This window comes from Agelaius tricolor, unplaced genomic scaffold, assembly GCF_023055355.1.
Source record: "Agelaius tricolor isolate 1412-34295 unplaced genomic scaffold, bAgeTri1.0.p SCAF_134, whole genome shotgun sequence".
NCBI classification, from domain to species: domain Eukaryota; kingdom Metazoa; phylum Chordata; class Aves; order Passeriformes; family Icteridae; genus Agelaius; species Agelaius tricolor.
The window spans coordinates 112,619-129,484 of record NW_027269394.1 but is presented as its reverse complement, the minus strand read 5'-3'; the positions used below and the strand labels follow the sequence as shown (position 1 = coordinate 129,484).

Genomic DNA, 16,866 nt, shown 5'->3' with positions numbered 1-16,866 from the left:
CTTCATACAAAGCTCTTAGACACTCTCAGAAAAAAGCTTTTCTTTCAGACTAAGTTGCAGTTTACGTAGAACACTAGTACTAGTGAAGGTTTTTCTGGGCATAGGGGGAACACCTTCTCATTGGATTTGTGTGCAGAATGCATTTTATCCAAACTGGAAAATTGATCCCAGCTGTGTTCTAGTCATCATTCTTACTGCATCAGGCCCGAAGATTCTGTGAAAAGTAGCCTGTGGACCTTGAACATAGCTCATGGGAAACAGATGAGAGGTGATGGAGAAGTTGAGGGAGAGAATTAAGAGCATATGGCCCAGTACAGACTAACAATTGTTTGGCACCCTTTAAAGGCTGTGTTTGACAAGCAGGGCTGAAGCAGGTCTGCAAAATATCCGGGAGATCAAAATCCATTGAAGCAAATTGCCCTGGCCAGTCACCTTGCTGGCGATAATTCACTCTCCATACCAGCTGATCAGGCCTAACAATGCTGCTGCAGAAGTATTGTGAAAAAGGTAGGCATATTTTCACAGATGCAGGGGAAAATCCCCTTGGATGATGATTCCAAGGGATTACTTGATGGAGCAAGTTATGTACCCTTATCTACTGTGCAATATCTAAGTTGGTGAGTTCACTATCTGTCAGCATCACTTTCGAAAATAAATGTTTGATCCACAAAACAATATTTCATATGTCCTGTCTACCTGCTTCATTTCAACCAATGAATAGGCTACGTTCCATCAGCAAAGGGTTTATGATCCTATGTTTCTTTAAACTGTGATAATTCTTTATTTTTTTCTAAATCAGACACTGTCTGTTCATAAGATTCAGATGTCCATGGCAGGGGTGTAATTAAATTCACATGTTAAAAAATAACCTTCTTCTTGTTATCTTTTTATTAAATTACTGCCATGTAACATCAGTCTGAGAGCTGAAGAAAACCCCTTCATTTGCTGTTTGCCAAGTATCATCTATGTGATACAAATCCAACTTGAGAAATCACACCCGTACATTGCCATGTAGCACTACTAGTAATGCTTTCACAACCTTTTCTTCATCATTAGGTCTTTTGGTGAAGTGAATGATTAGAACATAAGCAAGGGCATTTGTTCAAGATGCTCCAGAAAGAGCTGTGGTCCGTTCTCTTCTTTGCTGCCTATGTTAGCACTGAGCTGCAAAAAGTGAAAGATTACTAGGAAGAGTGTTACTTTCAGTCTAAATTTGTAAATGATGTTTGGAATACCCTGTTAAATGACAAGGTGCTCTTTTAAAATATGGCATCTTAAGGGAAAATGTCAGCTTTAAAAAGGTTTTGAGATAGTTGCTTCTGGAAAAAAAAAAAAAAGAAAAGAATTGGAGGCATCTAAGGTCTTTAGGCATACTATTTTGAAGATTGATTCAAAACACAGTTTCTTCATATAGGAAGAACAGAGGACCATAGATGCAACCCATTTGTCGAGGTTTAGGGCAAATTTGGAGGAGAATTTCCAAATTAGGGCTCCTCCAGTTAGCAAACCCACACAGCCCCTCCCCCCAGCCGGTTCAGGAAGGATTTCTCGGAGAGGAGTGGAAAGAACCTGTTTATTTAACAAGCACAGCACCCCCCAGCACACAAAATGAACAATACCGGATGACACCACTCTGAAAAAAAATGACAAATTCAGAAAGTCTCTCTCTGGGGGTGGTCACTCTGGTCTCAGTCCCTCCGGCGCTGGGGCTGCTGCTGCAGGCCAGAAGGTGCAGGATCTTGGTGTTTCTCAGGTCCCAGTCCGGAGCAGGTTCGAAGTGATCAGAAAAAGGAAAGGAGAAACCGTCCAGGAAGAAATTGGACAGTTTAGCTGAATTAGCTAAAGAGCAAAAGCAAGCAGAAGCAAAGCGAGCAAGAGCGAGAGAGCAAAAGCAAAAAGCAAAAGCAGCAAAAGCAAAAGCTGCAGTCTCTGTGTCCCGCCAGGCTGATAAGAAAACCAAAACAAAACTTTCCCGCTTCAGAGCCGGTCTTAAAGGTACAGAACATAATATCCAACCTTAACAGAACACATGAATGGGGATACAAGCATCATAACGTCACCCTAGGACATTCCACCCCTTATCCCCATATCATCAACATACTACCACACATCATGCATTTATTTCTCACCCCACAATCAGATCTCCCTGTGGTACACATCGTGTTGTTCCATCTCTTTGCATTATCCACCATGTGCAACCTGGTCCCTGAGCAAAGACAACCCCACGAATGGGTTTGTCTGTACTCAAGGCAGAATTGACCCACACATTCTTCCCTAACAAACCTCTGACACGTACCACTGGGACTTTATCTCCATCTATTACATTCAGGGAGTCAGACTGGGCAGGACCTGCTCGGTTGGTGGAACCTCGGGTGTTAACTAACCAGGTGGCCTTTGCTAAATGCTGCTCCCAATTTTTGAAAGATCCCCCACCCAAAGCTTTTAGCTGGGTTTTTAGTAGTCCATTGTACCTCTCCACTCTGCCTGCAGCTGGTGCATGGTAGGGGATATGGTACACCCACTCAATGCCATGTTCGCTAGCCCAGGTGCTGATAAGGCTGTTCTTGAAATGAGTCCCATTGTCTGACTCAATCCTCTCAGGGGTACCATGTCTCCACAGGATTTGGTTTTCCAGGCCCAGGATGGTGTTCCGGGCAGTAGCATGAGACACAGGGTAGGTTTCCAACCATCCAGTGGTGGCTTCCACCATGGTCAGCACGTAGCGCTTGCCCTGGCGTGTCTGGGGCAGTGTGATGTAGTCTATCTGCCAGGCCTCCCCATACTTGTACTTGGACCATCGCCCACCGTACCACAGGGGCTTCACTCGCTTGGCCTGCTTGATGGCAGCACACGTCTCACAGTCATGGATAACCTGTGAAATACTGTCCATGGTTAAATCCACCCCTCGGTCTCTTGCCCACTTATAGGTGGCATCTCTGCCCTGATGGCCTGAGGCATCATGGGCCCATTGAGCTAGGAATAACTCTCCCTTGTGTTCCCAATCTAGGTCTATCTTTGACACCCCTATCTTTGCTGCCTGGTCTACCTGCTCATTGTTTTGGTGCTCCTCATTGGCTCTACTCTTGGGGACATGGGCATCTACATGGCGGACTTTCACAGGTAGCCTCCCTACCCTGGTAGCAATATCTTTCCACTCATCAGCAGCCCAAATTGGTTTTCCTCTACGCTGCCAGTTAGCCTTTTTCCACCTCTCCAGCCATCCCCACAGAGCATTGGCTACCATCCATGAATCAGTGTAGAGGTAGAGCTTTGGCCATTTCTCTCTTTCTGCAATGTCCAGGGCCAGTTGAACGGCTTTGAGTTCTGCAAGTTGACTTGATCCACCTTCTCCTTCAGTAGCTTGTGCAACCTGTCGTGTGGGGCTCCATACGGCTGCTTTCCACTTCCGGTTCATCCCTAAGATGCGACAGGAACCGTCAGTGAAAAGAGCATAGCGTGTTTCCTCTGGGGGCAGTTGGTTATATGGAGGAGCCTCTTCAGCCCGTGTCACTGGTTCTTGTTCTTCATCTGTGACACCAAAATTCTCACCTTCGGGCCAATTTGTAATTACCTCCAAAATCCCAGGGCGATTTAGTTTACCTATATGGGCGCGCTGAGTGATAAGAGCAATCCACTTGCTCCATGTGGCACTGGTGGCATGGTGAGTGGAAGGAACCTTGCCTTTGAACATCCACCCCAGCACTGGTAGTCGGGGTGCCAGGAGGAGTTGCGCTTCTGTACCAATCACCTCTGAGGCGGCTTGGACTCCTTCATAGGCAGCCAAGATTTCCTTCTCTGTGGGAGTGTAGTTGGCCTCAGAGCCTCTGTAGCCTCGACTCCAAAATCCCAGTGGTCGACCCCGAGTCTCCCCAGGCACCTTCTGCCAAAGGCTCCAGGACAAGCCATGGTTCCCGGCTGCAGAGTAGAGCATGTTCTTCACATCTGGTCCTGTCCTAACTGGGCCAAGAGCTACTGCATGAGCTATCTCCTGCTTGATCTGGACAAAGGCCTGTTGCTGCTCAGGGCCCCAGTGGAAAGTGTTCTTCTTGCGGGTGACCAGGTAAAGAGGGCTCACGATCTGACTATACTCAGGAATGTGCATCCTCCAAAAGCCTATGGCACCTAGGAAAGCCTGTGTCTCTTTCTTATTGGTGGGTGGAGACATTGCTGTGATCTTGTTGATGACGTCTGTAGGAATCTGACGCCGTCCATCTTGCCACTTCACTCCCAGGAACTGAATCTCACGAGCTGGTCCCTTTACTTTGCTCTTTTTAATGGCGAAACCAGCTCCCAGGAGGATTTGGATGATTTCCTTTCCTTTCTCAAACACTTCCGCAGCTGTGTTCCCCCACACAATGATGTCATCAATATATTGCAGATGTTCTGGAGCCTCACCCCTTTCTAGTGCAGTCTGGATCAGTCCATGGCAGATGGTAGGACTGTGCTTCCACCCCTGGGGCAGTCGGTTCCAGGTATACTGCACTCCCCTCCACGTGAAAGCAAACTGAGGCCTGCATTCTGCTGCCAGAGGAATGGAGAAAAATGCATTGGCAATGTCTATAGTGGCGTACCACCTCGCTGCCTTGGACTCAAGCTCCTACTGGAGCTCTAATATGTCTGGCACAGCAGCACTCAGTGGTGGAGTCACCTCATTCAATGCACGGTAGTCCACAGTCAATCTCCATTCTCCTTCAGATTTTCGCACAGGCCAAATGGGGCTGTTGAAGGGTGAGTGGGTCTTGCTGACCACCCCTTGGCTCTCCAGCTCTCGGATCATCTTATGGATGGGGATCACAGCATCTCGAGTAGTTCTATACTGTCGTCGATGCACTATGGAGGTGGCAATTGGCACTCGTTGATCTTCTCCCATCAGACATCCTACTGCAGATGGATTCTCAGACAGCCCAGGCAAGGTGTTCAATTGCTGGATGCCCTCTGTCTCTACAGCAGCTATCCCAAATGCCCTCTTGAGTCCTTTTGGGTCTTTGAAATACCCACTTCGAAGGTAGTCTATGCCCAAAATACATGGGGCCTCTGGGCCAGTCACAATAGAATGTTTCTTCCACTCATTCCCAGTGAGGCTCACATCAGCTTCCACCAAAGTGAAATCCTGGGATCCCCCTGTCACACCAGCAATAGAAACAGACTCTGTCCCCACATGTCTCAACGGAATTAATGTACATTGTGCGCCAGTATCAACCAAAGCTTTATACTCTTGTGGTTCCGATGTGCCAGGCCAACGAATCCACACAGACCAGAAAACACGATTTTCCGTGGCCTCTACCTGGCTAGAGGCAGGGCCCCTCTAAGCCTGGTTATCCTTCTTTCCCTGGGCATAAGTCTTAGATGTTCCTTCAAGGGGATCAGACGTGGCATCATCAGCATCATACCTGGCGGTTCGGCTACGGGCAACTGGAGCTGCTTTCTTCCTGGTGGCTTCCTTCAATTCACGCACCCGTCGTGCCAGAACAGCAGTAGGTTTTCCATCCCACCTCCTCATATTTTCTCCACAGTCACGCAGGTAGAACCACAGCTCTGTTCGTGGGGTGTACCTTCTCTGGCCATCTGGGGAACGTCTGCCTTGGATACCAGAACCTCTGATCTGTACTGCTGAGATTTGGAGAAGGTCTTCTTTAATCTCCTCTCTGAGCTTCTTATGATTCTCCTCTATCTTATCCTCTAAGTTCTGCAGACGTGTTTCTACCGCTGCAATTCTGGCATGTGTTGGGCCATGCACAGCATCTGCATATGCTCGGAGCTTCCTTGCCATATCCAGCATAGTCTCGTCCCTCTCATCCCGCTTCATTATGGCTAGGGCAGAAGCATATTTGTGTGGCCCAAGTCGCACAAGTTTCCGCCACATCACAGACGTGCGTGGCACCAGGTCTGGGTTCCTAGTTGTCACATCATCTGAGAAGATAATCTCTGCCACTGCCATCTCTCTCAGGCGTTGGATCCCTTGCTCTATGGTCTTCCACTGTGTCTGTTGCATATAAAGATCATCTGCACACAGGTATCTTTGTGCAACACTTTCCAAGACCCGTGCCCAGAGGCTCTGAGGGTTTGCCCCCCTCATCATTCCTTGGTCAATGACAGGATCATGTGACAGGGATCCCAAATGCCTCGCTTCTGTGCCATCCAGAATTGTAGCCTCGCCTGCAGCATCCCAGAGACGGACTAACCAACTAATTATGGATTCATCAGGTCGTCGGGTGTAATCCTTCCGTAAGCCACGAAGGTCCTTCAGGGAAAAGGACTCAATATTTGCATCTGGTCTTGCACCTGCTGCTTTGACTCCTGATTTTATGTCAGGAGGCATTGAGGTTCCTTCTGCTGCATCATCATCATCATCATCATCCACTGGTCGATTGGTCTTGTCTGTGCATTTCCCACTTCTGGTACTGGTAGCAACAGCCATTGGTTTAGCTGCTGGCTTAGGCTCACTATCTGGTTTGGCTGCTGGCTTTGAGCCTGTGGTGTTGGTGGCAGCCTGAGTGACTGGGATAGCTGATTTATCTCCCTGCCCCCCTGCCTCCGTCTGCTGTCCTACAGTCTCCAACAGAGTGCGATAAGCATATGCCAGGGCCCAGCTCACTGCAATGACCTTTCTCTCCTTAGGCTCATCCTGGTATTTCTCTTTCAGATATTTCCCCACCTCAGCTGGGTTCTGAATTTGTTTATGGGGAAAATCCCAGACTATAGGGTCGGAGAATTCCTTCAGGATGTGGCCCATTTCGTCCCATTTCCCACACCACTCAGGATGTTTCACCCCTGGGTCTACTCCTAAGTCAGGGGTCTCATCAGCCCGTCTAGAAATCTCAGCCCTCATTCTGGAGAGACAGCAGACTGTATAGAGGAAGGTTACCAGATTGAATACAAGAAAGATGGTTTCTCTAACATTCAGGGGAAACTGAACATCCTTTACTACTGATGCAACCGATTCATAGGAGAAGAAGGAAAGCAAAGGCTGAAAAGCCTCATTCCCTGCTGCTCCTCCTCTAACAAACTGGACGAATAACCATAGCCAAGAACCATTCATACCTGGAGCAGACCCCAACATGTTTATAAACTTCTTGCACATCATTGCCATCAAGCCCAGCAGGATAGCTATTCTGGTCACTGCCCCTCTGCTGTAAAAACTACGTATGAGGGACAATACTAGAACTATTTCAGGATAGGAAAATAAACCTAGGGACCACAGAGGTATTAAAATCTCAAAAAACCCTAGGGACCAGAAGCACATGCAAGCCTTCACCCCAACACTCATCATCAATTCAAAAAGCATGGCTATTAACTGCTTCAAACAGAGAGTAATGGCAACCAAAATACCCACAAAACAGGGTTTTTCCACTCACTCTCTCGAGCCCAGCGTTGGGTGCCAAGATTTTGTCGAGGTTTAGGGCAAATTTGGAGGAGAATTTCCAAATTAGGGCTCCTCCAGTTAGCAAACCCACACAGCCCCTCCCCCCAGCCGGTTCGGGAAGGATTTCTCGGAGAGGAGTGGAAAGAACCTGTTTATTTAACAAGCACAGCACCCCCCAGCACACAAAATGAACAATACCGGATGACACCACTCTGAAAAAAAATGACAAATTCAGAAAGTCTCTCTCTGGGGGTGGTCACTCTGGTCTCAGTCCCTCCGGCGCTGGGGCTGCTGCTGCAGGCCAGAAGGTGCAGGATCTTGGTGTTTCTCAGGTCCCAGTCCGGAGCAGGTTCGAAGTGATCAGAAAAAGGAAAGGAGAAACCGTCCAGGAAGAAATTGGACAGTTTAGCTGAATTAGCTAAAGAGCAAAAGCAAGCAGAAGCAAAGCGAGCAAGAGCGAGAGAGCAAAAGCAAAAAGCAAAAGCAGCAAAAGCAAAAGCTGCAGTCTCTGTGTCCCGCCAGGCTGATAAGAAAACCAAAACAAAACTTTCCCGCTTCAGAGCCGGTCTTAAAGGTACAGAACATAATATCCAACCTTAACAGAACACATGAATGGGGATACAAGCATCATAACGTCACCCTAGGACACCATTTGAAAATGGATTTCTATTATGTTTCTGGTTGGGATTACCAGACATCATTTCTTGTGAAGTCGAGGGACTGCAGTTAGCACTCCAATAATTTCCTTCCCTGAAATTCATCTGCATTTGGTCCTTTTACCAGAGTCCCCATTTATTAGTGAAGGTATACTCTATCTATGCATTAGAATATTCCATTAGAGTGTGTGACTCATACTTGCTAGTTAAAATTAGCTGGAACGGAATGGATAGTTACAGTTGCTTGTATACAGTAGTCTTATTTTGGCAAGTTTTCTTTAGACAATGTTGAAGTACCACTAGCAACTAGGAAGTACAGCTTGCAGCAGGGAAGGACACTCTTCTGCTTTCTCAAGTTTCCTGTAGTTAAATAGACGCCAAAAGGCTTTTCCTAGTACTACTAGTGTCTCGTAGGAATACTTGATCTAATCCTATCTTTGATCAAATTCCTAATGGGTTACTTTTCTACAAGGCAGAACGTTTTTTCTTTTAATAATATGTATTTTGTAAGGTGGAAACATGAACTTGTGCACCAGTCCCGTGGAATGTACTCCTTATTAAGTTTCACAACCTTCTTTAGAAAATATTGACTGTGTGTAACTTCAAAAGAAGAATTCTGGGCATCTTCATTCTATTGATGTAATTGTTTTTCTGCCATGCTGGTATTGTTTTCTATCATTTTTACCAACAGAAATATTTTTCCCTGACACCTATGGAAAAGACCTATGTTTACTCAACAGTGCAGCATCAGTCCATTGTTTAGAATGATTTCAACATGGTCCCAAACATATCGGACAGCTAGACAGCAGAGGTTAGCAACAGGGAATGGGAATAACTTCTGAACCGTTTCAGTAGATTTCCCAGGAAGGGCTTGCTTTCTGCCACTGCAAATTTTCCCAGAGATTTTGTCTGGTGAAGAGTTGCATCAAAAGAGTATTTTTGCCCAAACCTTGGGGCAAGCTCTGTTTCCGATTTACTAGTGAATGCAAAGAGGGTGAAAGTGCTGCTTCAAAGCCCTCTGTGCACTTTCTGTACCAAGAGGGGGGGTGACCCCAGAAATAAGTTTTGATCTCTCTTCAGAACACAAGGCATGTCATCACCTCATTCATCTTCTTCTGGGACTCATAGCATCTTAAGACGAAGAAGCTCTCTTGCTTGCTGAAGTGCGTTCAGCAAAAAAACCTTGTCTCATCAGCAGGTTTGAACACAACTACAATCGAGTCAATTCCAATGCTGGCAGGGCAATACTCTACCCCACTAGTAACATGCCACTATTAGAAGACTGTGTAAAACCATTTTTGTTCAAAGTAATCGGAGGGAAAAATAGAATTGGGAAGAACTGCACATTGTTCTGGAAAAAGCCTCCTGCCTCAGTCTTACAGACATCATTTGCTGGTATCATTTTTAATAGTTGGGGTTTTTTAAATTTTGTAGAAGAAAAAATATTACTGCACCTTTATGTTTCCTTAATAGAAGTACAGCCATTTCTTAATAGAATAGAAGTAAGCCATTTGGATATGTACAAATGGTCTTTTCAAATACATATGCTATAGCCCACTGTGAAAGTAAGTAGCTATAATAGAAATCTAAAGGTTTAAAAAGATTTTGGAAGAAAGTAAGTCTAAGGTGATAGAAGAAGAAGAAAACAGCAGTTTTCTTCTGGTGAAAAAAAAAACAAAGGGAGGACCTTGTACAGTGGAGATGTATTATTTGACTTCCTGAAAAACTGAGTAGGTTTGCTATTGCCAATGGTTTTCATTAGGAAGGAAGAGATTCCTTTGGCAAAAAAACCCTTCAAATTGACTTGACAAAAATGTTGTTAACTTCACCAATCCTGAAGAAAAATTCTCATCACTTGATCTGGAAATCATGATGGTAATGGAGACAAGGATGTCTAAGCCATGCCATCAGGAACATAAAAAAGCATTAGAATGCAGGTAAGACTGAGCTCCTGAACTAGTGTGAAGAGAATGCAAGAAAGACATTTTCCTTTAAGAGTCTTCAGGATGGAGAGCAGATCAAATTTTTTCATGTGAAGTATTTCTGAATAGAATGAATCTTCAAAATAACATTGTTTTCCAAAACCTGTCTACAGTATCTCTTACCATGATACACAGTTCCTATGAATAGAAAAAGCAAAGCACTTTTTTCCAAACTGTTGTGCACTCTTAAGCAATCTACAATAAAAATAGTATTTTTTCATGCTGGGAATGATGTGAATTACAAAAAGGCCTTGTAGCACCCTTGGCACTGTAGTCTCTTGATTAGCATAGCTTTTTATTCATCAAACACGTTTCACATTGACTATTTTTCTCTTTTAAATAACGGCGTCTTTGTACTTATGCAGCATCCATGAAGAATTTCTTGGGTGTTATTTTGTACCTGATCCTAAATGGCAGGTTCTGCATTCTGCCATCTGTCTAGCTTTCCCATTTGATGCAGCTTCTGAGAGGTATTTTCAGAATCGGGGACTACTTGCAAGAATGATGCTAAATCCATGCATTGTACTCCTTGGTTAATGCAAAACTATTTTTCCTTTACAGTTCAATGAGAACAGGAAAATAATGATGGTGAGTTCAATCCTTAGAGTAATCCAAAGAGGACTATTATCATCATTAGAAACCAAGCAAGGTGTATTTATTGCACATGCAGTATACTCACTGATGCAAATTACCCTGTAAATTCAAAAGGAATCTGTATCATAGGAGTGGATGGACTGTTTCTATTGATATTTTGCTTAAAGCAGAAAATTAATTCTTTTGACAGCCAACTCATAACTGCAAACTCACTTTCAACTACAGCTTTCAACCAGATGAAACATGTCTGTTTATAAAACGATACAGTACAGTACACAATAGCAAGTCAGGTCATAGACATTCAAAAGAAAAAAACAGCTCAAAGGACAGATTCATTCACGTCTACAAGCCCTCAAGAGTGTACAGGTCAACTGTCCCCAGAAAACTAGGCTGGTGGCGCAAATTCTCTATGTTGGCACCAGCAGAAGCAGCTGCTATCTTGATAGGATGCAATCTTGCTTACATCACCCTTCAGAGCAATCTTCTGTACCCCTGCCCAATACACCTTCTGCTCTATTCCTTGGACTTCACATTTGCATTTCTACAGAGTCCTGTCCTGCAAACTGACTCAAAGTTCAGGTAATAGATTTCCAAGATTTAGAAAGGTTGTGTGAGGTTCATTTATTTCATATTTCATTCCATCTAAGCAAACTGTAACTTTCTGAAGTGAAATATTTCGAGTATGTCACGTGTATTTTAATGTTAGCTCTGCTTCACATTAAAACTTCTCACAGACCCCTGTGATGCCTTGCTGCAAAAATATAGAGCTGCAAAGAGTGGTTGTGGGAAGTTAGAATTGCCAGAAAACCATACAAACAATCTAACAATAGAGCCTTGGATTTCTGAATATAATTGCACCATGTAAAGTCAAAATATAATATTTAAATGATTTTAGATAATGATGAGTGTGGGCTAGAGAGAATCCAGATAGAATTTTATTTTTTTAAACAGTTCCGGGAAAAACATGGCCTTGACTTGGAAGTATAGCATGAAATATTTTTATACAGCATGAGTTCTCATTACCTAATCATATGATTTGTAGACCTGAATTGGAAACCAGGAAAGAAACAAAGAAAAATATTCAAGCTATAAAAGATGGGAGTTTAAAATTTTCTTTGAATTTCTGATTAAAGCTATTAGGTAGCTAAATGGTCACCCATTATTTTAAAAAGCATCTGGACATTAAAAATAGGAAAATAGGTAAATTTCTGCGGGACTTGGACGTCAGCTATTCCTGAAAAGCTTTATTTCACTGCTTTCCAACCCTGAATCAATCCACTGAAACGCAGCTGTATTTCAGATGCTCAGTGGAACTGTCCATGTAGTGCATATAGTTGACAAATAATCTGCAGAAAAAGCTAGATCCATTTGAAGACTTTTTTTCTGTAGATGGCATTCACATGATTTGTACAAACACACAGATGGGATTTCTGCTGTCTTCTTCAGGCCACTTCCTCCAGAGAGCTCTCCATCAAATCTCTCTAGTTCTACTCTTCTGGTGATCCAAAGTCAGCACTGGGATGGTCCAAGTGCATGAATTACTGTCTGCTAGAGGGCACCCCGAGGGCTTCCGTGTGCAGCATCACGTGAGCCCTACTAATGTCACCCTGTTGGTATAAACTGAGCTAGCTGGACCTTAAGGGACAAGATTGTGCACTGATATTGTAAGAGAAATTAGGTACTAAGAAGGAGGCTGGAGGATTTAAATATTTCTGCCTCCAGCTTAAGCAACACTCAATCTTGGTCTTTATCTGAAAAACTAGGTGAATTAACCCATTTGGCATTCCTATGCCAAAAATGTCAGTAATACAACAAGAACCGTCAAAAGAGTAACAATTCCAATCCTTACTTTATAAAAATAATTCATTGGAAGAAGTCGGGAAGAAGGATGAAACATGCCAATATCCTACCCTGAGAATCATTCTGTTGATTTGCACAGGTTTCTTATTATAGACCCATCTAATGCATTGGACATGCATGCTTGTGATGACACCAATACTTGCAAAGCTTACCAGATAAACCATGTTCTCTTCAGACAGCACAACATTTCTTGATGGTTGTGTTTGCTAATTACATTTAGACTCAATGTTCTTAAAGGTCTTTTCCAACCAAAGTGATTCCATCATTCTCTAAGTCACACATCCTGCTTGTCCTGGTTTAGGGCAAATTTGGCAGCAATCCTCAAGAAGGGGTGATTTATTAAAAATATTGATCTAGTACTGATATCCCACTGTGACGGACAAAGGCTCTCTAACAGTTGAAAATTAGAAAGTGTATGTTTATTGCAACGCTGGGCAGCGTGCGGGATACCTCCCAAATACACACTGTGATTTAGAGGTGATAACAGAGTCTTTTTATCTATACAAGTATTGAATACCCAAAAGACAAATACATACTCATAATTTAGGTACATCCCATCATTCCCCACTTCGTATGGTAATTAGTTCAAAAGCTATTAAGCACGCGTAGTTTGTTCCTCAAAATGAATCGGTGGTCCCTTTCATGGGGAGGGGTTCCAAAATGAGGAAATAAATGAAGTCTTCCTGCTTCTGAACTTTCTACATTTTCAATGCAAATATGACAAATGAACCCATTGGTAGAACTCCCATTCCCCATCTTCAATTGGTCTCAGAACAGAGGTGGCCTACAATTGTCTTATGTTCCTAAAAGCTATTTATGAGTTTCTATATTCTTCATGATAAACCCAGCTAAGCAAACATGATGTTGACAAGCAATCAATTATTCGTTAACTACTAACTCTTAACGTCATCAAGGCCTACCTATTTATTTTGATAAACTCTAATAAGGCTTATCTCTAACTAAAACCTCAGCTCCTCTAAAATCCCTAAATTTCTTTAAAGTTTATGTCTCAGGGCCCACCCCCCCCCCCCAGAAAGCCCACCTACAGGGCCCCTCCCCTCAACTGGTCTGGGAAACATGTCCTCTGAGAGAAGTGGAAAAAATCTGTTTATTTAACAGGGAAAGCACCCCCCAGCACAAAAAATGAACAATACCAGATGACAAAACTCAATCGCCGCCCTGAAGAGACAACAAATTCAGAAAGTCTCTCCTGCGGATGCTTGCTCTGTTATCAATCCCTCCGGCACTGGGAAAGGCTGCTGCCCAGAGTAGGCCCCCATAGGCCACAAAGTGCAAGCTCTCAGTGCTCTCCAGGTCCTAGTCTGGAGCAGGTTTGAGCAGTTCCAAGAAAAGGGAAAGAAAAAAAGACAGTCCAGGGAAAACTCTGCCTCAGCCAGCTAAACCAACTGAAAAGCAAAGAACACTCTGTTCTGCTCCATCAGTGCCCAGACAACACAGTGCAGCACAGAATGTGGAGCAGTGTTGCTTTTAGAAGGTGAGGGCAGCCTGTGATAACAAACTCCGTACTTCTTCTTCTCCCCACCTTTGCTCTCAGAAGCAGTCTTGAAGGCAGAGAATAGAATATCCAGCATTAACAGAACAGATGGCTGGGGATACAAGCATCATAAAGTCACCCTAGGACACTGCTCTACTGAGATATGTCACCAGACTATGCTAAGACAAAGTTTTGGAACTGCTAATTAAAATTCTACTATCACAGTGAAGCTGAGGAGGAAAGACAGCTCACTCCAGTTACCTTGTGGCATGCCAATACTTCCTTTCAATCACAATGGTTTTCGTCTCTAAGTCCATGACATCACAGGCATAATTCAACATCTTTTGGGCAGGAAGGAAGATATTCTTCTTCTCATTATACTGATGGGTAAGCTGAAATGCAAAGCAGTTAATTCAAAGTGAAACAGCGATAAAGTCAATAGTAAAAAAGTTTTGTTTACCAACCCGAGTCCTTACTATCCCAAAATACAAGAACAGCTGTAAAAGCCTTGTGGTTTCTTAATTTTTTCCTATACCTACGTGGGAGGGTAAGGGATAAATGATCCCAAACAATGGTAGTCCACAACAAAGCATTCTTGACATCATATTCAGCTTTTGCATAGTGAGCTCTTCACCTGATCAAGTTATTCCATTGCAATAGTGTCGTGGTTTAGGGCAACTTTGGAGGAGAATTTCCAAATTAGAGCTCCTCCAGTAAGCAAACCCACACAGCCCCTCCCCCCAACCGGTTCGGGAAGGATTCCTCAGAGAGGAGTGGAAAGAACCTGTTTATTTAACAAGCACAGCACCCCCCAGCACACAAAATGAACAATACCGGATGGCACCGCTCTGAAAAAGATGACAAATTCAGAAAGTCTCTCTTGGGGGGGTGGTCACTCTGTTCTCAGCCCCTCTGGCGCTGGGCCAGCTGCTGCAGGCCGCAAGGTGCAAACTCTTGGTGTTTCCCAGGTCCCAGTCTGGAGCAGGTTCAAAATGGTCAGAAAAAGGAAAGGAGAAACAGTCCAGGAAGAAATTGGACAGTTCAGCTAAACTAGCTAATGAGCAAAAGCAAGCAGAAGCGAAGCAAGCAAGGGCGAGAGAGCAAAGCAAAAAGCAAAAGCAGCAAAAGCAAAAGCCGCAGTCTCTGTGTCCCGCCAGGCTGATAAGAAAACCAAAACAAAACTTTCCCTGTTCAGAGCCGGTCTTAAAGGTACAGAACATAATATCCAACATTCACAGAACACATGAATGGGGATACAAGCATCATAACGTCACCCTAGGACAAATAGTTTGGGGAGTATCTTAGAGGGTTGGCTGTTGTTTGGTTTAAACCATCTTGATCATTCAGGAACCCAGTAGCAATGAGAACGTTCAAAATAAGATAGTGCTACACATTGATTTTCCAATATGACAGACATATTTCTACAAGACAGAAGGCTGACCTAATGCTTCCCTACAACATGGCTGAAGTGGCATCCTGTTCCCCATAGGTTTTTCCGTTTAATTTTAGCAGCTTTCTTACTAGATTAATGAGCTGAACTAACTCAAAAAGGAATCAGATAAGTGCCAGAGCTTTAAAACAAACAAACAACAACAACAACAAAGATGCAAAATGGTGATTTGTGGGTGTGTTTGAAAATAGAAATTTTTTTGTATTTTTCATAGAGACATGGCATTCTCTAGAATGATATTGCTCCAACGGTTTGAGTTTGGTTTTCCTTTTCCCCCTCAATTGAAAATGTTATGCATTCTTTTTGGCCATTTCAGTGAATAGATTTTCTGATACGTGTGAAAGACAGTCTAAAGTTCCCCACATTTGCCTCACAACCATTCCCAGGACAGACACTGGGACCCTAAAGACACCGATGGGAATTCTGGCCTGCCAGTAATGGATGAACACCAAAAATCCTGAGGCCCCTGAGCAGAGTTCTGGCCTGCCAAGTGATTGTTCACAGCTGTGTCTTCAGTGACTGCTTCTAGCAGGGCCTGCCAAAGGGCGACCCGGCCTATATGCTTGCACCTGCTTCACGACAAGAGACCAGGAATTTTCCCACCTCTTGGCCAGACGAACTTGCTGGGGCAACTTGGTAGCCCCCCCATGGAAAATCCTTCATCTGCTCCACTACTGCCGTGTGGCATGGAGATGAAGCCCCCCTACCAAGGACTGAGACTGAGGCACCCGTAATTCTGATGCAGGGGTGCTGGCCTGACTGAAGCAGGATGCCTGCTGAGTGTTGCCTACAGATGTGCCTACAGGACCTAGACTGGTTTCCCCCAGAAAGCAGTCCTGAAACAGTGGGTCCCACTCACTGCTGATACTGACTTATCCTGCTGAGAACATGGACTGTCTGTACCCGTCTTCAATACCTTTTTCCCCCTCAGCAATTTCAAAAGACTTCTTCTTCTTGATTGTATCTGTTCCCCCTCATCCATTTCAAGGTCTGTTTCCCCCCTCAGCAATGGACTATAATAGAACCTTGAGTTAACCAGGCAGGGCCATTATCTTCCCAACGTGACTAGGCAAACTCTGTCGGCTGGACTATGAGGACTTAGTCTCTCCACATTTGGTAGCTATACTCCTGTCTTGGTTCAGGGCAAATTTTGGGGAGAACCCCCAAAGGGGCTCCTCTAGGAAAGCAGATTCATTTGGCCCCTCCCCTATGAAATATTAATCCCAATATTACCGGGTGGGATGTGCCTGGGCTCCTCTGACCCTTGCTGCTGGGCCAAAGGCGGCAGCTGTGATGTTTCACCTCAGAGATACATTTGGCCGGCTGCATCCTGCAGCTAGGCACTCGCAACAAATCCAGGCATAGTAGAAACTCAGTTGACCTCTGGTGGAAAAGGTTCAGGGGACGGTGAAGAGAAAAAGGAGAGGATTCTGCTGTAGAGTTTTAATCCAGAGTTTATTCCAGGA

At 44.2% G+C, this 16,866-nt stretch overlaps 1 long non-coding RNA gene across 1 annotated transcript; it reads right to left on the bottom strand.

Annotated features, from left to right (window-relative positions):
* Positions 1–1,555: 1,555 nt before the first annotated feature.
* Positions 1,556–7,968, bottom strand: LOC139586708 (uncharacterized). Its single transcript, XR_011677925.1, has 2 exons — positions 7,562–7,968; positions 1,556–1,944 (listed from the first exon to the last, which is right to left on the bottom strand). It is a non-coding gene; the product is annotated as an uncharacterized lncRNA (long non-coding RNA).
* Positions 7,969–16,866: the final 8,898 nt, after the last annotated feature.